Raw genomic sequence first — 22,829 nt, forward strand, 5'->3', positions numbered from 1 at the left:
TGTTTCTCTGGGGAAAGGCCATCGTTCGTGTCCAGTGCCCGGTGGCCTGGAGTGGCCCGCTGCCTGCTGAAATTCCGCACGGATGAGGATACCACAAGGATTCAAGATGCCCCCACAGGCACCTGTGGCTGGTTTGACAGTGCCAAGTGCCTCCTGCAAACTGACATCATGGAACCTGGCCTGGTGACTTTTGTTTCTCTGGGGAAAGGCTATGGCTCGTGTCCTGGGCCCGGTGGCCCGGAGTGGCCGGCTGCCTGCTGAAATTCCGAACGGATCAGGATAGCTCCCAGATGCAAGGCGCCCCCACAGGCACCTGTGGCTGGTTTGACAGTGCCAAGTGCCTCCTGCAAACTGACATCAGGAACCTGGCCTGGTGACTTTTGTTTCTCTGGGGAAACGCAATGATTCATGTCCAGTGCCCGGTGGCATGGAGTGGCCGGCTGCCTGCTGAAATTCCGAACGGATCAGGATGTCTCCCAGATGCAAGGGGCCCCCACAGGCAACTGTGGTTGGTTTGACAGTGCCAAGCGCCTCCTGCAAACTGACATCAGGAACCTGGCATGGTGACTTTTGTTTCCCAGGGGAAAGGCTATGGCTCGTGTCCTGGGCCTGGTGGCCCGGAGTGGCTGGCTGCCTGCTGAAATTCCGAACGGATCAGGATACCTCCCAGATGCAAGGGGCCCCCACAGGCAACTGTGGTTGGTTTGACAGTGCCAAGTGCCTCCTGCAAACTGACATCAGGAACCTGGCATGGTGACTTTTGTTTCCCAGGGGAAAGACTATGGCTCGTGTCCTGGGCCCGGTGGCCTGGAGTGGCCCGCTGCCTGCTGAAATTCCGCACGGATGAGGATACCACAAGGATTCAAGATGCCCCCACAGGCACCTGTGGCTGGTTTGACAGTGCCAAGTGCCTCCTGCAAACTGACATCAGGAACCTGGCCTGGTGACTTTTGTTTCTCTGGGGAAAGGCTATGGCTCGTGTCCTGGGCCCGGTGGCCCGGAGTGGCCGGCTGCCTGCTGAAATTCCGAACGGATCAGGATAGCTCCCAGATGCAAGGCGCCCCCACAGGCACCTGTGGCTGGTTTGACAGTGCCAAGTGCCTCCTGCAAACTGACATCAGGAACCTGGCCTGGTGACTTTTGTTTCTCTGGGGAAACGCAATGATTCATGTCCAGTGCCCGGTGGCATGGAGTGGCCGGCTGCCTGCTGAAATTCCGAACGGATCAGGATGTCTCCCAGATGCAAGGGGCCCCCACAGGCAACTGTGGTTGGTTTGACAGTGCCAAGCGCCTTCTGCAAACTGACATCAGGAACCTGGCATGGTGACTTTTGTTTCCCAGGGGAAAGGCTATGGCTCGTGTCCTGGGCCTGGTGGCCCGGAGTGGCCGGCTGCCTGCTGAAATTCCGAACGGATCAGGATACCTCCCAGATGCAAGGGGCCCACACAGGCGCCTGTGGTTGGTTTGACAGTGCCAAGCGCCTCCTGCAAACTGACATCAGGAACCTGGCCTGCTGACTTTTGTTTCTCTGGGGAAACGCCATGATTCATGTCCAGTGCCCGGTGGCATGGAGTGGCCGGCTGCCTGCTGAAATTCCGAACAGATCAGGATGTCTCCCAGATGCAAGGGGCCCCCACAGGCAACTGTGGTTGGTTTGACAGTGCCAAGCGCCTTCTGCAAACTGACATCAGGAACCTGGCCTGGTGACTTTGTTTCTCTGGGGCAAGGCCATCGTTCCACTTCTGAGCCCCGTAGCACGGAGTGGCTAGATGCCTGCTGAAATTCTGCACGGATCAGGATATCTCTCAGATGCAAGGCGCCCCCACAGGCACCTGTGGCTGGTTTGACAGTGCCAAGTGCCTCCTGCAAACTGACATCAGGAACCTGGCCTGCTGACTTTTGTTTCTCTGGGGAAACGCCATGATTCATGTCCAGTGCCCGGTGGCATGGAGTGGCTGGCTGCCTGCTGAAATTCCGAACGGATCAGGATGCCTCCCAGATGCAGGGGGCCCCCACAGGCACCTGTGGCTGGTTTGACAGTGCCAAGTGCCTCTTGCAAACTGACATCAGGAACCTGGCCTGGTGACTTTTGTTTCTCTGGGGAAAGGCCATGGTTCAAGTCCAGGGCCGGGTGGCCCGGATTGACCGGCTGTCTGCTGAAATTCCGCACGGATCAGGATGCCTCCCAGACCAAAGGTACCACCACAGGCGCCTGTGGCTGGTTTGACAGTGCCAAGTGCCTCCTGCAAACTGACATCAGGAACCTGGCCTGGTGACTTTTGTTTCTCTGGGGAATGGCCATGTTTCGTGTCAAGTGCCCCGTGGCCTGGAGTGGCCGGCTGCCTGCTGAAATTCCGCACGGATCAGGATACCACAAGGATGCAAGATGCCCCCACAGGCACCTTTGGCTGGTTTGACAGTGCCAAGTGCCTCCTGCAAACTGACATCAGGAACCTGGCCTGGTGACTTTTGTTTCTCAGGGGAAAGGCCATCGTTTTTATAAAGGGCACGATGGACCGGAGTGGCCGGATGCCTGCGGAAATTCCGAACGGATCAGTATACCGCCTAGATGCAAGGTGCTCGCACAGGCAACTGTGGCTGGTTTGACAGTGCCAAGTGCCTCCTGCAAACTGACATCAGGAACCTGGCCTGGTGACTTTTGTTTCTCTGGGGAAAGGCCATCGTTCGTGTCCAGTGCCCGGTGGCCTGGAGTGGCCCGCTGCCTGCTGAAATTCCGCAGGGATGAGGATACCACAAGGATTCAAGATGCCCCCACAGGCACCTGTGGCTGGTTTGACAGTGCCTCCTGCAAACTGACATCATGGAACCTGGCCTGGTGACTTTTGTTTCTCTGGGGAAAGGCTATGGCTCGTGTCCTGGGCCCGGTGGCCCGGAGTGGCCGGCTGCCTGCTGAAATTCCGAACGGATCAGGATAGCTCCCAGATGCAAGGCGCCCCCACAGGCACCTGTGGCTGGTTTGACAGTGCCAAGTGCCTCCTGCAAACTGACATCAGGAACCTGGCCTGGTGACTTTTGTTTCTCTGGGGAAACGCAATGATTCATGTCCAGTGCCCGGTGGCATGGAGTGGCCGGCTGCCTGCTGAAATTCCGAACGGATCAGGATGTCTCCCAGATGCAAGGGGCCCCCACAGGCAACTGTGGTTGGTTTGACAGTGCCAAGCGCCTCCTGCAAACTGACATCAGGAACCTGGCATGGTGACTTTTGTTTCCCAGGGGAAAGGCTATGGCTCGTGTCCTGGGCCTGGTGGCCCGGAGTGGCTGGCTGCCTGCTGAAATTCCGAACGGATCAGGATACCTCCCAGATGCAAGGGGCCCCCACAGGCAACTGTGGTTGGTTTGACAGTGCCAAGTGCCTCCTGCAAACTGACATCAGGAACCTGGCATGGTGACTTTTGTTTCCCAGGGGAAAGACTATGGCTCGTGTCCTGGGCCCGGTGGCCTGGAGTGGCCCGCTGCCTGCTGAAATTCCGCACGGATGAGGATACCACAAGGATTCAAGATGCCCCCACAGGCACCTGTGGCTGGTTTGACAGTGCCAAGTGCCTCCTGCAAACTGACATCAGGAACCTGGCCTGGTGACTTTTGTTTCTCTGGGGAAAGGCTATGGCTCGTGTCCTGGGCCCGGTGGCCCGGAGTGGCCGGCTGCCTGCTGAAATTCCGAACGGATCAGGATAGCTCCCAGATGCAAGGCGCCCCCACAGGCACCTGTGGCTGGTTTGACAGTGCCAAGTGCCTCCTGCAAACTGACATCAGGAACCTGGCCTGGTGACTTTTGTTTCTCTGGGGAAACGCAATGATTCATGTCCAGTGCCCGGTGGCATGGAGTGGCCGGCTGCCTGCTGAAATTCCGAACGGATCAGGATGTCTCCCAGATGCAAGGGGCCCCCACAGGCAACTGTGGTTGGTTTGACAGTGCCAAGCGCCTCCTGCAAACTGACATCAGGAACCTGGCATGGTGACTTTTGTTTCCCAGGGGAAAGGCTATGGCTCGTGTCCTGGGCCTGGTGGCCCGGAGTGGCTGGCTGCCTGCTGAAATTCCGAACGGATCAGGATACCTCCCAGATGCAAGGGGCCCCCACAGGCACCTGTGGCTGGTTTGAGAGTGCCAAGTGCCTCCTGCAAACTGACATCAGGAACCTGGCCTGGTGACTTTGTTTCTCTGGGGCAAGGCCATCGTTCCACTTCTGAGCCCCGTAGCCCGGAGTGGCTAGATGCCTGCTGAAATTCTGCACGGATCAGGATATCTCTCAGATGCAAGGCGGCCCCACAGGCACCTGTGGCTGGTTTGACAGTGCCAAGTGCCTCCTGCAAACTGACATCAGGAACCTGGCCTGCTGACATTTGTTTCTCTGGGGAAACGCCATGATTCATGTCCAGTGCCCGGTGGCATGGAGTGGCCGGCTGCCTGCTGAAATTCTGAACGGATCAGGATACCTCCCAGATGCAAGGGGCCCCCACAGGCAACTGTGGTTGGTTTGACAGTGCCAAGTGCCTCCTGCAAACTGACATCAGGAACCTGGCATGGTGACTTTTGTTTCCCAGGGGAAAGGCTATGGCTCGTGTCCTGGGCCCGGTGGCCCGGAGTGGCCGGCTGCCTGCTGAAATTCCGAACGGATCAGGATACCTCCCAGATGCAAGGGGCCCCCACAGGCACCAGTGGCTGGTTTGACAGTGCCAAGTGCCTCGTGCAAACTGACATCAGGAACGTGGCCTGGTGACTTTGTTTCTCTGGGGCAAGGCCATCGTTCCACTTCTGAGCCCCGTAGCCCGGAGTGGCTAGATGCCTGCTGAAATTCTGCACGGATCAGGATATCTCTCAGATGCAAGGCGGCCCCACAGGCACCTGTGGCTGGTTTGACAGTGCCAAGTGCCTCCTGCAAACTGACATCAGGAACCTGGCCTGCTGACTTTTGTTTCTCTGGGGAAACGCCATGATTCATGTCCAGTGCCCGGTGGCATGGAGTGGCCGGCTGCCTGCTGAAATTCCGAACAGATCAGGATGTCTCCCAGATGCAAGGGGCCCCCACAGGCAACTGTGGTTGGTTTGACAGTGCCAAGCGCCTTCTGCAAACTGACATCAGGAACCTGGCATGGTGACTTTTGTTTCCCAGGGGAAAGGCTATGGCTCGTGTCCTGGGCCTGGTGGCCCGGAGTGGCCGGCTGCCTGCTGAAATTCCGAACGGATCAGGATACCTCCCAGATGCAAGGGGCCCCCACAGGCAACTGTGGTTGGTTTGACAGTGCCAAGCGCCTCCTGCAAACTGACATCAGGAACCTGGCCTGCTGACTTTTGTTTCTCTGGGGAAACGCCATGATTCATGTCCAGTGCCCGGTGGCATGGAGTGGCCGGCTGCCTGCTGAAATTCCGAACAGATCAGGATGTCTCCCAGATGCAAGGGGCCCCCACAGGCAACTGTGGTTGGTTTGACAGTGCCAAGCGCCTTCTGCAAACTGACATCAGGAACCTGGCATGGTGACTTTTGTTTCCCAGGGGAAAGACTATGGCTCGTGTCCTGGGCCCGGTGGCCCGGAGTGGCCGGCTGCCTGCTGAAATTCCGAACGGATCAGGATACCTCCCAGATGCAAGGGGCCCCCACAGGCACCTGTGGCTGGTTTGACAGTGCCAAGTGCCTCCTGCAAACTGACATCAGGAACGTGGCCTGGTGACTTTGTTTCTCTGGGGCAAGGCCATCGTTCCACTTCTGAGCCCCGTAGCACGGAGTGGCTAGATGCCTGCTGAAATTCTGCACGGATCAGGATATCTCTCAGATGCAAGGCGCCCCCACAGGCACCTGTGGCTGGTTTGACAGTGCCAAGTGCCTCCTGCAAACTGACATCAGGAACCTGGCCTGCTGACTTTTGTTTCTCTGGGGAAACGCCATGATTCATGTCCAGTGCCCGGTGGCATGGAGTGGCCGGCTGCCTGCTGAAATTCCGAACAGATCAGGATGTCTCCCAGATGCAAGGGGCCCCCACAGGCAACTGTGGTTGGTTTGACAGTGCCAAGCGCCTTCTGCAAACTGACATCAGGAACCTGGCATGGTGACTTTTGTTTCCCAGGGGAAAGGCTATGGCTCGTGTCCTGGGCCTGGTGGCCAGGAGTGGCCGGCTGCCTGCTGAAATTCTGAACGGATCAGGATACCTCCCAGATGCAAGGGGCCTCCACAGGCAACTGTGGTTGGTTTGACAGTGCCAAGTGCCTCCTGCAAACTGACATCAGGAACCTGGCATGGTGACTTTTGTTTCCCAGGGGAAAGGCTATGGCTCGTGTCCTGGGCCCGGTGGCCCGGAGTGGCCGGCTGCCTGCTGAAATTCCGAACGGATCAGGATACCTCCCAGATGCAAGGGGCCCCCACAGGCAACTGTGGCTGGTTTGACAGTGCCAAGTGCCTCCTGCAAACTGACATCAGGAACGTGGCCTGGTGACTTTGTTTCTCTGGGGCAAGGCCATCGTTCCACTTCTGAGCCCCGTAGCCCGGAGTGGCTAGATGCCTGCTGAAATTCTGCACGGATCAGGATATCTCTCAGATGCAAGGCGCCCCCACAGGCACCTGTGGCTGGTTTGACAGTGCCTAGTGCCTACTGCAAACTGACATCAGGAACCTGGCCTGGTGACTTTTGTTTCTCAGGGGAAAGGCCATCGTTGTTATCCAGGTCACGGTGGACCGGAGTGGCCGGATGCCTGCGGAACTTCCGAACGGATCAGTATACCGCCTAGATGCAAGGTGCCCGCACAGGCAACTGTGGCTGGTTTGACAGTGCCTAGTGCCTCCTGCAAGCTGACATCAGGAACCTGGCCTGGTGACTTTTGTTTCTCTGGGGAAAGGCCATAGATCGTGTACAGTGCCCGGTGGCCAGGAGTGGCCGGCTGCCTGCTGAAATTCCTCACGGTTGAGGATACCTCCCAGATGAAAGGAGCCCGCACAGGCAACTGTGGCTGGTTTGACAGTGCCAAGTGCCTCCTGCAAAATGACATCAGGAACCTGGCCGGGGGAGTTTTGTTTCTCTGGGGAAAGGCCATCGTTCGTGTCCAGTGCACGGCGGCCTGGAGTGGCCGGCTGCCTGCTGAAATTCCTCACGGTTGAGGATAGCTCCCAGATGCAAGGTGCCCCCACAGGCAAATGTTGGTAGTTTGACAGTGCCAAGTGCCTCCTGCAAACTGACATCAGTGACCTGGCCTGGTGACTTTTGTTTCTCTGGGGAAAGGCCATGGTTCATGTGCAGTGCCCGGTGGCTAGTAGTGGCCGGCTGCCTGCTGAAATTCCGCACAGATGAGGATACCACCTAGAAGCAAATGCCCCCACAGGCACCAGTGGCTGGTTTAACAGTGCCAAGTGCCTCCTGCAAACTGACATCAGGAACCTGGCCTGCTGACTTTTGTTTCTCTGGGGAAACGCCATGATTCATGTCCAGTGCCCGGTGGCATGGAGTGGCCGGCTGCCTGCTGAAATTCCGAACGGATCAGGATGCCTCCCAGATGCAAGGGGCCCGCAAAGGCAACTGTGGTTGGTTTGACAGTGCCAAGTGCCTCCTGCAAACTGACATCAGGAACCTGGCCTGGTGACTTTTGTTTCTCAGGGGAAAGGCCATCGTTTTTATCCAGGGCACGGTGGACCGGAGTGGCCGGCTGCCTGCGGAAATTCCGAACGGATCAGGATACCTCCCAGATGCAAGGGGCCCCCACAGGCACCTGTGGCTGGTTTGACAGTGCCAAGTGCCTCCTGCAAACTGACATCAGGAACCTGGCCTGGTGACTTTTGTTTCTCTGTGGAAAGGCCATGGTTCAAGTCCAGGGCCGGGTGGCCCGGATTGGCCGGCTGTCTGTTGAAATTCCGCACGGATGAGGATGCCTCCCAGACCAAAGGTACCACCACAGGCGCCTGTGGCTGGTTTGACAGTGCCAAGTGCCTCCTGCAAACTGACATCAGGAACCTGGCCTGGTGCCTTTTGCTTCTTAGGGGAAATGCCATGGTATGTGTCCAGGGCCTAGTGGCCAGTAGTGGCCGGTCGCCTGCTGAAATTCCTCACGATTTAGGATACCTCCGAGTTGCAAGGTGCCCCCACAGGCAACAGTGGCTGGTTTGACAGTGCCAAGTGCCTCCTGCAAACTGACATCAGGAACCTGGCTTGGTGACTTTGTTTCTCTGGGGCAAGGCCATCGTTCCACTTCTGAGCCCCGTAGCCCGGAGTGGCTAGATGCCTGCTGAAATTCTGCACGGATCAGGATATCTCTCAGATGCAAGGCGCGCCCACAGGCACCTGTGGCTGGTTTGACAGTGCCAAGTGCCTCCTGCAAACTGACATCAGGAACCTGGCCTGGTGACTTTTGTTTCTCTGGGGAAACGCCATGATTCATGTCCAGTGCCCGGTGGCATGGAGTGGCTGGCTGCCTGCTGAAATTCCGAACGGATCAGGATGCCTCCCAGATGCAGGGGGCCCCCACAGGCACCTGTGGCTGGTTTGACAGTGCCAAGTGCCTCTTGCAAACTGACATCAGGAACCTGGCCTGGTGACTTTTGTTTCTCTGGGGAAAGGCCATGGTTCAAGTCCAGGGCCGGGTGGCCCGGATTGACCGGCTGTCTGCTGAAATTCCGCACGGATCAGGATGCCTCCCAGACCAAAGGTACCACCACAGGCGCCTGTGGCTGGTTTGACAGTGCCAAGTGCCTCCTGCAAACTGACATCAGGAACCTGGCCTGGTGACTTTTGTTTCTCAGGGGAAAGGCCATCGTTGTTATCCAGGGCACGGTGGACCGGAGTGGCCGGATGCCTGCGGAACTTCCGAACGGATCAGTATACCGCCTAGATGCAAGGTGCCCGCACAGGCAACTGTGGCTGGTTTGACAGTGCCTAGTGCCTCCTGCAAACTGACATCAGGAACCTGGCCTGGTGACTTTTGTTTCTCTGGGGAAAGGCCATAGATCGTGTACAGTGCCCGGTGGCCAGGAGTGGCCGGCTGCCTGCTGAAATTCCTCACGGTTGAGGATACCTCCCAGATGAAAGGAGCCCGCACAGGCAACTGTGGCTGGTTTGACAGTGCCAAGTGCCTCCTGCAAAATGACATCAGCAACCTGGCCGGGGGAGTTTTGTTTCTCTGGAGAAAGGCCATCGTTCGTGTCCAGTGCACGGCGGCCTGGAGTGGCCGGCTGCCTGCTGAAATTCCGAACGGATCAGGATAGCTCCCAGATGCAAGGTGCCCCCACAGGCAAATGTTGGTAGTTTGACAGTGCCAAGTGCCTCCTGCAAACTGACATCAGTGACCTGGCCTGGTGACTTTTGTTTCTCTGGGGAAAGGCCATGGTTCATGTGCAGTGCCCGGTGGCTAGTAGTGGCCGGCTGCCTGCTGAAATTCCGCACAGATGAGGATACCACCTAGAAGCAAATGCCCCCACAGGCACCAGTGGCTGGTTTAACAGTGCCAAGTGCCTCCTGCAAACTGACATCAGGAACATGGCCTGCTGACTTTTGTTTCTCTGGGGAAACGCCATGATTCATGTCCAGTGCCCGGTGGCATGGAGTGGCCGGCTGCCTGCTGAAATTCCGAACGGATCAGGATGCCTCCCAGATGCATGGGGCCCGCAAAGGCAACTGTGGTTGGTTTGACAGTGCCAAGTGCCTCCTGCAAACTGACATCAGGAACCTGGCCTGGTGACTTTTGTTTCTCAGGGGAAAGGCCATCGTTGTTATCCAGGGCACGGTGGACCGGAGTGGCCGGATGCCTGCGGAACTTCCGAACGGATCAGTATACCGCCTAGATGCAAGGTGCCCGCACAGGCAACTGTGGCTGGTTTGACAGTGCCTAGTGCCTCCTGCAAACTGACATCAGGAACCTGGCATGGTGACTTTTGTTTCTCTGGGGAAAGGCCATAGATCGTGTACAGTGCCCGGTGGCCAGGAGTGGCCGGCTGCCTGCTGAAATTCCTCACGGTTGAGGATACCTCCCAGATGAAAGGAGCCCGCACAGGCAACTGTGGCTGGTTTGACAGTGCCAAGTGCCTCCTGCAAAATGACATCAGCAACCTGGCCGGGGGAGTTTTGTTTCTCTGGGGAAAGGCCATCGTTCGTGTCCAGTGCACGGCGGCCTGGAGTGGCCGGCTGCCTGCTGAAATTCCGAACGGATCAGGATAGCTCCCAGATGCAAGGTGCCCCCACAGGCAAATGTTGGTAGTTTGACAGTGCCAAGTGCCTCCTGCAAACTGACATCAGTGACCTGGCCTGGTGACTTTTGTTTCTCTGGGGAAAGGCCATGGTTCATGTGCAGTGCCCGGTGGCTAGTAGTGGCCGGCTGCCTGCTGAAATTCCGCACAGATGAGGATACCACCTAGAAGCAAATGCCCCCACAGGCACCAGTGGCTGGTTTAACAGTGCCAAGTGCCTCCTGCAAACTGACATCAGGAACCTGGCCTGCTGACTTTTGTTTCTCTGGGGAAAGGCTATGGCTCGTGTCCTGGGCCCGGTGGCCCGGAGTGGCCGGCTGCCTGCTGAAATTCCGAACGGATCAGGATAGCTCCCAGATGCAAGGCGCCCCCACAGGCACCTGTGGCTGGTTTGACAGTGCCAAGTGCCTCCTGCAAACTGACATCAGGAACCTGGCCTGGTGACTTTTGTTTCTCTGGGGAAACGCAATGATTCATGTCCAGTGCCCGGTGGCATGGAGTGGCCGGCTGCCTGCTGAAATTCCGAACGGATCAGGATGTCTCCCAGATGCAAGGGGCCCCCACAGGCAACTGTGGTTGGTTTGACAGTGCCAAGCGCCTCCTGCAAACTGACATCAGGAACCTGGCATGGTGACTTTTGTTTCCCAGGGGAAAGGCTATGGCTCGTGTCCTGGGCCTGGTGGCCCGGAGTGGCTGGCTGCCTGCTGAAATTCCGAACGGATCAGGATACCTCCCAGATGCAAGGGGCCCCCACAGGCACCTGTGGCTGGTTTGAGAGTGCCAAGTGCCTCCTGCAAACTGACATCAGGAACCTGGCCTGGTGACTTTGTTTCTCTGGGGCAAGGCCATCGTTCCACTTCTGAGCCCCGTAGCCCGGAGTGGCTAGATGCCTGCTGAAATTCTGCACGGATCAGGATATCTCTCAGATGCAAGGCGGCCCCACAGGCACCTGTGGCTGGTTTGACAGTGCCAAGTGCCTCCTGCAAACTGACATCAGGAACCTGGCCTGCTGACATTTGTTTCTCTGGGGAAACGCCATGATTCATGTCCAGTGCCCGGTGGCATGGAGTGGCCGGCTGCCTGCTGAAATTCTGAACGGATCAGGATACCTCCCAGATGCAAGGGGCCCCCACAGGCAACTGTGGTTGGTTTGACAGTGCCAAGTGCCTCCTGCAAACTGACATCAGGAACCTGGCATGGTGACTTTTGTTTCCCAGGGGAAAGGCTATGGCTCGTGTCCTGGGCCCGGTGGCCCGGAGTGGCCGGCTGCCTGCTGAAATTCCGAACGGATCAGGATACCTCCCAGATGCAAGGGGCCCCCACAGGCACCAGTGGCTGGTTTGACAGTGCCAAGTGCCTCGTGCAAACTGACATCAGGAACGTGGCCTGGTGACTTTGTTTCTCTGGGGCAAGGCCATCGTTCCACTTCTGAGCCCCGTAGCCCGGAGTGGCTAGATGCCTGCTGAAATTCTGCACGGATCAGGATATCTCTCAGATGCAAGGCGGCCCCACAGGCACCTGTGGCTGGTTTGACAGTGCCAAGTGCCTCCTGCAAACTGACATCAGGAACCTGGCCTGCTGACTTTTGTTTCTCTGGGGAAACGCCATGATTCATGTCCAGTGCCCGGTGGCATGGAGTGGCCGGCTGCCTGCTGAAATTCCGAACAGATCAGGATGTCTCCCAGATGCAAGGGGCCCCCACAGGCAACTGTGGTTGGTTTGACAGTGCCAAGCGCCTTCTGCAAACTGACATCAGGAACCTGGCATGGTGACTTTTGTTTCCCAGGGGAAAGGCTATGGCTCGTGTCCTGGGCCTGGTGGCCCGGAGTGGCCGGCTGCCTGCTGAAATTCCGAACGGATCAGGATACCTCCCAGATGCAAGGGGCCCCCACAGGCAACTGTGGTTGGTTTGACAGTGCCAAGCGCCTCCTGCAAACTGACATCAGGAACCTGGCCTGCTGACTTTTGTTTCTCTGGGGAAACGCCATGATTCATGTCCAGTGCCCGGTGGCATGGAGTGGCCGGCTGCCTGCTGAAATTCCGAACAGATCAGGATGTCTCCCAGATGCAAGGGGCCCCCACAGGCAACTGTGGTTGGTTTGACAGTGCCAAGCGCCTTCTGCAAACTGACATCAGGAACCTGGCATGGTGACTTTTGTTTCCCAGGGGAAAGACTATGGCTCGTGTCCTGGGCCCGGTGGCCCGGAGTGGCCGGCTGCCTGCTGAAATTCCGAACGGATCAGGATACCTCCCAGATGCAAGGGGCCCCCACAGGCACCTGTGGCTGGTTTGACAGTGCCAAGTGCCTCCTGCAAACTGACATCAGGAACGTGGCCTGGTGACTTTGTTTCTCTGGGGCAAGGCCATCGTTCCACTTCTGAGCCCCGTAGCACGGAGTGGCTAGATGCCTGCTGAAATTCTGCACGGATCAGGATATCTCTCAGATGCAAGGCGCCCCCACAGGCACCTGTGGCTGGTTTGACAGTGCCAAGTGCCTCCTGCAAACTGACATCAGGAACCTGGCCTGCTGACTTTTGTTTCTCTGGGGAAACGCCATGATTCATGTCCAGTGCCCGGTGGCATGGAGTGGCCGGCTGCCTGCTGAAATTCCGAACAGATCAGGATGTCTCCCAGATGCAAGGGGCCCCCACAGGCAACTGTGGTTGGTTTGACAGTGCCAAGCGCCTTCTGCAAACTGACATCAGGAACCTGGCATGGTGACTTTTGTTTCCCAGGGGAAAGGCTATGGCTCGTGTCCTGGGCCTGGTGGCCAGGAGTGGCCGGCTGCCTGCTGAAATTCTGAACGGATCAGGATACCTCCCAGATGCAAGGGGCCTCCACAGGCAACTGTGGTTGGTTTGACAGTGCCAAGTGCCTCCTGCAAACTGACATCAGGAACCTGGCATGGTGACTTTTGTTTCCCAGGGGAAAGGCTATGGCTCGTGTCCTGGGCCCGGTGGCCCGGAGTGGCCGGCTGCCTGCTGAAATTCCGAACGGATCAGGATACCTCCCAGATGCAAGGGGCCCCCACAGGCAACTGTGGCTGGTTTGACAGTGCCAAGTGCCTCCTGCAAACTGACATCAGGAACGTGGCCTGGTGACTTTGTTTCTCTGGGGCAAGGCCATCGTTCCACTTCTGAGCCCCGTAGCCCGGAGTGGCTAGATGCCTGCTGAAATTCTGCACGGATCAGGATATCTCTCAGATGCAAGGCGCCCCCACAGGCACCTGTGGCTGGTTTGACAGTGCCTAGTGCCTACTGCAAACTGACATCAGGAACCTGGCCTGGTGACTTTTGTTTCTCAGGGGAAAGGCCATCGTTGTTATCCAGGTCACGGTGGACCGGAGTGGCCGGATGCCTGCGGAACTTCCGAACGGATCAGTATACCGCCTAGATGCAAGGTGCCCGCACAGGCAACTGTGGCTGGTTTGACAGTGCCTAGTGCCTCCTGCAAGCTGACATCAGGAACCTGGCCTGGTGACTTTTGTTTCTCTGGGGAAAGGCCATAGATCGTGTACAGTGCCCGGTGGCCAGGAGTGGCCGGCTGCCTGCTGAAATTCCTCACGGTTGAGGATACCTCCCAGATGAAAGGAGCCCGCACAGGCAACTGTGGCTGGTTTGACAGTGCCAAGTGCCTCCTGCAAAATGACATCAGGAACCTGGCCGGGGGAGTTTTGTTTCTCTGGGGAAAGGCCATCGTTCGTGTCCAGTGCACGGCGGCCTGGAGTGGCCGGCTGCCTGCTGAAATTCCTCACGGTTGAGGATAGCTCCCAGATGCAAGGTGCCCCCACAGGCAAATGTTGGTAGTTTGACAGTGCCAAGTGCCTCCTGCAAACTGACATCAGTGACCTGGCCTGGTGACTTTTGTTTCTCTGGGGAAAGGCCATGGTTCATGTGCAGTGCCCGGTGGCTAGTAGTGGCCGGCTGCCTGCTGAAATTCCGCACAGATGAGGATACCACCTAGAAGCAAATGCCCCCACAGGCACCAGTGGCTGGTTTAATAGTGCCAAGTGCCTCCTGCAAACTGACATCAGGAACCTGGCCTGCTGACTTTTGTTTCTCTGGGGAAACGCCATGATTCATGTCCAGTGCCCGGTGGCATGGAGTGGCCGGCTGCCTGCTGAAATTCCGAACGGATCAGGATGCCTCCCAGATGCAAGGGGCCCGCAAAGGCAACTGTGGTTGGTTTGACAGTGCCAAGTGCCTCCTGCAAACTGACATCAGGAACCTGGCCTGGTGACTTTTGTTTCTCAGGGGAAAGGCCATCGTTTTTATCCAGGGCACGGTGGACCGGAGTGGCCGGCTGCCTGCGGAAATTCCGAACGGATCAGGATACCTCCCAGATGCAAGGGGCCCCCACAGGCACCTGTGGCTGGTTTGACAGTGCCAAGTGCCTCCTGCAAACTGACATCAGGAACCTGGCCTGGTGACTTTTGTTTCTCTGTGGAAAGGCCATGGTTCAAGTCCAGGGCCGGGTGGCCCGGATTGGCCGGCTGTCTGTTGAAATTCCGCACGGATGAGGATGCCTCCCAGACCAAAGGTACCACCACAGGCGCCTGTGGCTGGTTTGACAGTGCCAAGTGCCTCCTGCAAACTGACATCAGGAACCTGGCCTGGTGCCTTTTGCTTCTTAGGGGAAATGCCATGGTATGTGTCCAGGGCCTAGTGGCCAGTAGTGGCCGGTCGCCTGCTGAAATTCCTCACGATTTAGGATACCTCCGAGTTGCAAGGTGCCCCCACAGGCAACAGTGGCTGGTTTGACAGTGCCAAGTGCCTCCTGCAAACTGACATCAGGAACCTGGCTTGGTGACTTTGTTTCTCTGGGGCAAGGCCATCGTTCCACTTCTGAGCCCCGTAGCCCGGAGTGGCTAGATGCCTGCTGAAATTCTGCACGGATCAGGATATCTCTCAGATGCAAGGCGCGCCCACAGGCACCTGTGGCTGGTTTGACAGTGCCAAGTGCCTCCTGCAAACTGACATCAGGAACCTGGCCTGGTGACTTTTGTTTCTCTGGGGAAACGCCATGATTCATGTCCAGTGCCCGGTGGCATGGAGTGGCTGGCTGCCTGCTGAAATTCCGAACGGATCAGGATGCCTCCCAGATGCAGGGGGCCCCCACAGGCACCTGTGGCTGGTTTGACAGTGCCAAGTGCCTCTTGCAAACTGACATCAGGAACCTGGCCTGGTGACTTTTGTTTCTCTGGGGAAAGGCCATGGTTCAAGTCCAGGGCCGGGTGGCCCGGATTGACCGGCTGTCTGCTGAAATTCCGCACGGATCAGGATGCCTCCCAGACCAAAGGTACCACCACAGGCGCCTGTGGCTGGTTTGACAGTGCCAAGTGCCTCCTGCAAACTGACATCAGGAACCTGGCCTGGTGACTTTTGTTTCTCAGGGGAAAGGCCATCGTTGTTATCCAGGGCACGGTGGACCGGAGTGGCCGGATGCCTGCGGAACTTCCGAACGGATCAGTATACCGCCTAGATGCAAGGTGCCCGCACAGGCAACTGTGGCTGGTTTGACAGTGCCTAGTGCCTCCTGCAAACTGACATCAGGAACCTGGCCTGGTGACTTTTGTTTCTCTGGGGAAAGGCCATAGATCGTGTACAGTGCCCGGTGGCCAGGAGTGGCCGGCTGCCTGCTGAAATTCCTCACGGTTGAGGATACCTCCCAGATGAAAGGAGCCCGCACAGGCAACTGTGGCTGGTTTGACAGTGCCAAGTGCCTCCTGCAAAATGACATCAGCAACCTGGCCGGGGGAGTTTTGTTTCTCTGGAGAAAGGCCATCGTTCGTGTCCAGTGCACGGCGGCCTGGAGTGGCCGGCTGCCTGCTGAAATTCCGAACGGATCAGGATAGCTCCCAGATGCAAGGTGCCCCCACAGGCAAATGTTGGTAGTTTGACAGTGCCAAGTGCCTCCTGCAAACTGACATCAGTGACCTGGCCTGGTGACTTTTGTTTCTCTGGGGAAAGGCCATGGTTCATGTGCAGTGCCCGGTGGCTAGTAGTGGCCGGCTGCCTGCTGAAATTCCGCACAGATGAGGATACCACCTAGAAGCAAATGCCCCCACAGGCACCAGTGGCTGGTTTAACAGTGCCAAGTGCCTCCTGCAAACTGACATCAGGAACATGGCCTGCTGACTTTTGTTTCTCTGGGGAAACGCCATGATTCATGTCCAGTGCCCGGTGGCATGGAGTGGCCGGCTGCCTGCTGAAATTCCGAACGGATCAGGATGCCTCCCAGATGCATGGGGCCCGCAAAGGCAACTGTGGTTGGTTTGACAGTGCCAAGTGCCTCCTGCAAACTGACATCAGGAACCTGGCCTGGTGACTTTTGTTTCTCAGGGGAAAGGCCATCGTTGTTATCCAGGGCACGGTGGACCGGAGTGGCCGGATGCCTGCGGAACTTCCGAACGGATCAGTATACCGCCTAGATGCAAGGTGCCCGCACAGGCAACTGTGGCTGGTTTGACAGTGCCTAGTGCCTCCTGCAAACTGACATCAGGAACCTGGCATGGTGACTTTTGTTTCTCTGGGGAAAGGCCATAGATCGTGTACAGTGCCCGGTGGCCAGGAGTGGCCGGCTGCCTGCTGAAATTCCTCACGGTTGAGGATACCTCCCAGATGAAAGGAGCCCGCACAGGCAACTGTGGCTGGTTTGACAGTGCCAAGTGCCTCCTGCAAAATGACATCAGCAACCTGGCCGGGGGAGTTTTGTTTCTCTGGGGAAAGGCCATCGTTCGTGTCCAGTGCACGGCGGCCTGGAGTGGCCGGCTGCCTGCTGAAATTCCTCACGGTTGAGGATAGCTCCCAGATGCAAGGTGCCCCCACAGGCAAATGTTGGTAGTTTGACAGTGCCAAGTGCCTCCTGCAAACTGACATCAGTGACCTGGCCTGGTGACTTTTGTTTCTCTGGGGAAAGGCCATGGTTCATGTGCAGTGCCCGGTGGCTAGTAGTGGCCGGCTGCCTGCTGAAATTCCGCACAGATGAGGATACCACCTAGAAGCAAATGCCCCCACAGGCACCAGTGACTGGTTTAACAGTGCCAAGTGCCTCCTGCAAACTGACATCAGGAACCTGGCCTGCTGACTTTTGTTTCTCTGGGGAAACGCCATGATTCATGTCCAGTGCCCGGTGGCATGGAGTGGCCGGCTGCCTGCTGAAATTCCGAACGGATCAGGATGCCTCCCAGATGCAAGGGGCCCGCAAAGGCAACTGTGGTTGGTTTGACAGTGCCAAGTGCCTCCTGCAAACTGACATCAGGAACCTGGCCTGGTGACTTTTGTTTCTCAGGGGAAAGGCCATCGTTTTTATCCAGGGCACGGTGGACCGGAGTGGCCGGCTGCCTGCGGAAATTCCGAACGGATCAGGATACCTCCCAGATGCAAGGGGCCCCCACAGGCACCTGTGGCTGGTTTGACAGTGCCAAGTGCCTCCTGCAAACTGACATCAGCAACCTGGCCTGGTGACTTTTGTTTCTCTGTGGAAAGGCCATGGTTCAAGTCCAGGGCCGGGTGGCCCGGATTGGCCGGCTGTCTGTTGAAATTCCGCACGGATGAGGATGCCTCCCAGACCAAAGGTACCACCACAGGCGCCTGTGGCTGGTTTGACAGTGCCAAGTGCCTCGTGCAAACTGACATCAGGAACCTGGCCTGGTGACTTTGTTTCTCTGGGGCAAGGCCATCGTTCCACTTCTGAGCCCCGTAGCCCGGAGTGGCTAGATGCCTGCTGAAATTCTGCACGGATCAGGATATCTCTCAGATGCAAGGCGGCCCCACAGGCAACAGTGGCTGGTTTGACAGTGCCAAGTGCCTCCTGCAAACTGACATCAGGAACCTGGCCTGGTGACTTTTGTTTCTCTGGGGAAACGCCATGATTCATGTCCAGTGCCCGGTGGCATGGAGTGGCTGGCTGCCAGCTGAAATTCCGAACGGATCAGGATGCCTCCCAGATGCAGGGGGCCCCCACAGGCACCTGTGGCTGGTTTGACAGTGCCAAGTGCCTCTTGCAAACTGACATCAGGAACCTGGCCTGGTGACTTTTGTTTCTCTGGGGAAAGGCCATGGTTCAAGTCCAGGGCCGGGTGGCCCGGATTGACCGGCTGTCTGCTGAAATTCCGCACGGATCAGGATGCCTCCCAGACCAAAGGTACCACCACAGGCGCCTGTGGCTGGTTTGACAGTGCCAAGTGCCTCCTGCAAACTGACATCAGGAACCTGGCCTGGTGACTTTTGTTTCTCTGGGGAATGGCCATGTTTCGTGTCAAGTGCCCCGTGGCCTGGAGTGGCCGGCTGAAATTCCGCACGGATCAGGATACCACAAGGATGCAAGATGCCCCCACAGGCACCTTTGGCTGGTTTGACAGTGCCAAGTGCCTCCTGCAAACTGACATCAGGAACCTGGCCTGGTGACTTTTGTTTCTCAGGGGAAAGGCCATCGTTTTTATCCAGGGCACGATGGACCGGAGTGGCCGGATGCCTGCGGAAATTCCGAACGGATCAGTATACCGCCTAGATGCAAGGTGCTCGCACAGGCAACTGTGGCTGGTTTGACAGTGCCAAGTGCCTCCTGCAAAATGACATCAGGAACCTGGCCTGCTGACTTTTGTTTCTCTGGGGAAAGGCTATGGCTCGTGTCCTGGGCCTGGTGGCCCGGAGTGGCCGGCTGCCTGCTGAAATTCCGAACGGATCAGGATAACTCCCAGATGCAAGGGGCCCCCACAGGCAACTGTGGTTGGTTTGACAGTGCCAAGTGCCTCCTGCAAACTGACATCAGGAACCTGGCATGGTGACTTTTGTTTCCCAGGGGAAAGGCTATGGCTCGTGTCCTGGGCCTGGTGGCCCGGAGTGGCCGGCTGCCTGCTGAAATTCCGAACGGATCAGGATACCTCCCAGATGCAAGGGGCCCCCACAGGCAACTGTGGTTGGTTTGACAGTGCCAAGTGCCTCCTGCAAACTGACATCAGGAACCTGGCATGGTGACTTTTGTTTCCCAGGGGAAAGACTATGGCTCGTGTCCTGGGCCCGGTGGCCCGGAGTGGCCGGCTGCCTGCTGAAATTCCGAACGGATCAGGATACCTCCCAGATGCAAGGGGCCCCCACAGGCACCTGTGGCTGGTTTGACAGTGCCAAGTACCTCGTGCAAACTGACATCAGGAACCTGGCCTGGTGACTTTGTTTCTCTGGGGCAAGGCCATCGTTCCACTTCTGAGCCCCGTAGCCCGGAGTGGCTAGATGCCTGCTGAAATTCTGCACGGATCAGGATGTCTCCCAGATGCAAGGGGCTCCCACAGGCAGCTGTGGTTGGTTTGACAGTGCCAAGCGCCTTCTGCAAACTGACATCAGGAACCTGGCATGGTGACTTTTGTTTCCCAGGGGAAAGGCTATGGCTCGTGTCCTGGGCCCGGTGGCCCGGAGTGGCCGGCTGCCTGCTGAAATTCCGAACGGATCAGGATACCTCCCAGATGCAAGGGGCCCCCACAGGCAACTGTGGTTGGTTTGACAGTGCCAAGTGCCTCCTGCAAACTGACATCAGGAACCTGGCATGGTGACTTTTGTTTCCCAGGGGAAAGGCTATGGCTCATGTCCTGGGCCCGGTGGCCCGGAGTGGCCGGCTGCCTGCTGAAATTCCGAACGGATCAGGATACCTCCCAGATGCAAGGGGCCCCCACAGGCACCAGTGGCTGGTTTGACAGTGCCAAGTGCCTCCTGCAAACTGACATCAGGAACGTGGCCTGGTGACTTTGTTTCTCTGGGGCAAGGCCATCGTTCCACTTCTGAGCCCCGTAGCCCGGAGTGGCTAGATGCCTGCTGAAATTCTGCACGGATCAGGATATCTCTCAGATGCAAGGCGGCCCCACAGGCACCTGTGGCTGGTTTGACAGTGCCAAGTGCCTCCTGCAAACTGACATCAGGAACCTGGCCTGCTGACTTTTGTTTCTCTGGGGAAACGCCATGATTCATGTCCAGTGCGCGGTGGCATGGAGTGGCCGGCTGCCTGCTGAAATTCCGAACAGATCAGGATGTCTCCCAGATGCAAGGGGCCCCCACAGGCAACTGTGGTTGGTTTGACAGTGCCAAGCGCCTTCTGCAAACTGACATCAGGAACATGGCATGGTGACTTTTGTTTCCCAGGGGAAAGGCTATGGCTCGTGTCCTGGGCCTGGTGGCCCGGAGTGGCCGGCTGCCTGCTGAAATTCCGAACGGATCAGGATACCTCCCAGATGCAAGGGGCCCCCACAGGCAACTGTGGTTGGTTTGACAGTGCCAAGTGCCTCCTGCAAACTGACATCAGGAACCTGGCATGGTGACTTTTGTTTCCCAGGGGAAAGGCTATGGCTCGTGTCCTGGGCCCGGTGGCCCGGAGTGGCCGGCTGCCTGCTGAAATTCCGAACGGATCAGGATACCTCCCAGATGCAAGGGGCCCCCACAGGCACCAGTGGCTGGTTTGACAGTGCCAAGTGCCTCCTGCAAACTGACATCAGGAACGTGGCCTGGTGACTTTGTTTCTCTGGGGCAAGGCCATCGTTCCACTTCTGAGCCCCGTAGCCCGGAGTGGCTAGATGCCTGCTGAAATTCTGCACGGATCAGGATATCTCTCAGATGCAAGGCGGCCCCACAGGCACCTGTGGCTGGTTTGACAGTGCCAAGTGCCTCCTGCAAACTGACATCAGGAACCTGGCCTGCTGACTTTTGTTTCTCTGGGGAAACGCCATGATTCATGTCCAGTGCCCGGTGGCATGGAGTGGCCGGCTGCCTGCTGAAATTCCGAACGGATCAGGATACCTCCCAGATGCAAGGGGCCTCCACAGGCAACTGTGGTTGGTTTGACAGTGCCAAGTGCCTCCTGCAAACTGACATCAGGAACCTGGCATGGTGACTTTTGTTTCCCAGGGGAAAGGCTATGGCTCGTGTCCTGGGCCCGGTGGCCCGGAGTGGCCGGCTGCCTGCTGAAATTCCGAACGGATCAGGATACCTCCCAGATGCAAGGGGCCCCCACAGGCAACTGTGGTTGGTTTGACAGTGCCAAGTGCCTCCTGCAAACTGACATCAGGAACCTGGCCTGGTGACTTTTGTTTCTCTGGGGAAAGGCCATGGTTCAAGTCCAGGGCCGGGTGGCCCGGATGGACCGGCTGTCTGTTGAAATTCCGCACGGATCAGGATGCCTCCCAGACCAAAGGTACCACCACAGGCGCCTGCGGCTGGTTTAACAGTTCCAAGTGTCTCCTGCAAACTGACATCAGGAACGTGGCCTGGTGACTTTGTTTCTCTGGGGCAAGGCCATCGTTCCACTTCTGAGCCCCGTAGCCCGGAGTGGCTAGATGCCTGCTGAAATTCTGCACGGATCAGGATATCTCTCAGATGCAAGGCGCGCCCACAGGCACCTGTGGCTGGTTTGACAGTGCCAAGTGCCTCCTGCAAACTGACATCAGGAACCTGGCCTGCTGACTTTTGTTTCTCTGGGGAAACGCCATGATTCATGTCCAGTGCCCGGTGGCATGGAGTGGCCGGCTGCCTGCTGAAATTCCGAACAGATCAGGATGTCTCCCAGATGCAAGGGGCCCCCACAGGCAGCTGTGGTTGGTTTGACAGTGCCAAGCGCCTTCTGCAAACTGACATCAGGAACCTGGCATGGTGACTTTTGTTTCCCAGGGGAAAGGCTATGGCTCGTGTCCTGGGCCCGGTGGCCCGGAGTGGCCGGCTGCCTGCTGAAATTCCGAACGGATCAGGATACCTCCCAGATGCAAGGGGCCCCCACAGGCAACTGTGGTTGGTTTGACAGTGCCAAGTGCCTCCTGCAAACTGACATCAGGAACCTGGCATGGTGACTTTTGTTTCCCAGGGGAAAGGCTATGGCTCGTGTCCTGGGCCCGGTGGCCCGGAGTGGCCGGCTGCCTGCTGAAATTCCGAACGGATCAGGATACCTCCCAGATGCAAGGGGCCCCCACAGGCAACTGTGGTTGGTTTGACAGTGCCAAGTGCCTCCTGCAAACTGACATCAGGAACCTGGCCTGGTGACTTTTGTTTCTCTGGGGAAAGGCCATGGTTCAAGTCCAGGGCCGGGTGGCCCGGATTGACCGGCTGTCTGTTGAAATTCCGCACGGATCAGGATGCCTCCCAGACCAAAGGTACCACCACAGGCGCCTGCGGCTGGTTTAACAGTGCCAAGTGCCTCCTGCAAACTGACATCAGGAACCTGGCCTGGTGACTTTTGTTTCTCTGGGGAATGGCCATGGTTCCTGTACAGGGCCCGGTGGCCTGGAGTGGCCGGCTGCCTGCTGAAATTCCGAACGGATGAGGATACCACAAGGATGCAAGATGCCCCCACAGGCAACTGTGGCTGGTTTGACAGTGCCAAGTGCCTCCTGCAAACTGACATCAGGAACCTGGCCTGGTGACTTTTGTTTCTCTGGGGAAAGGCCATGGTTCCTGTGCAGGGCTTGGTGGCGAGTAGTGGCCGGCCGCCAGCTGAAATTCCTCATGGTTGAGGATACCTCCCAGATGAACGGAATCCGCACAGGCAACTGTGGCTGGTTTGACAGTGCCAAGTGCCTCCTGCAAACTGACATCAGCAACCTGGCCGGGGGAGCTTTGTTTCTCTGGGGAAAGGCCATCGTTCGTGTCCAGTGCACGGCAGCCTGGAGTGGCCGGCTGC

Source organism: Passer domesticus, chromosome 6 (genome assembly GCF_036417665.1).
Source record: "Passer domesticus isolate bPasDom1 chromosome 6, bPasDom1.hap1, whole genome shotgun sequence".
Lineage (NCBI taxonomy): Eukaryota > Metazoa > Chordata > Aves > Passeriformes > Passeridae > Passer > Passer domesticus.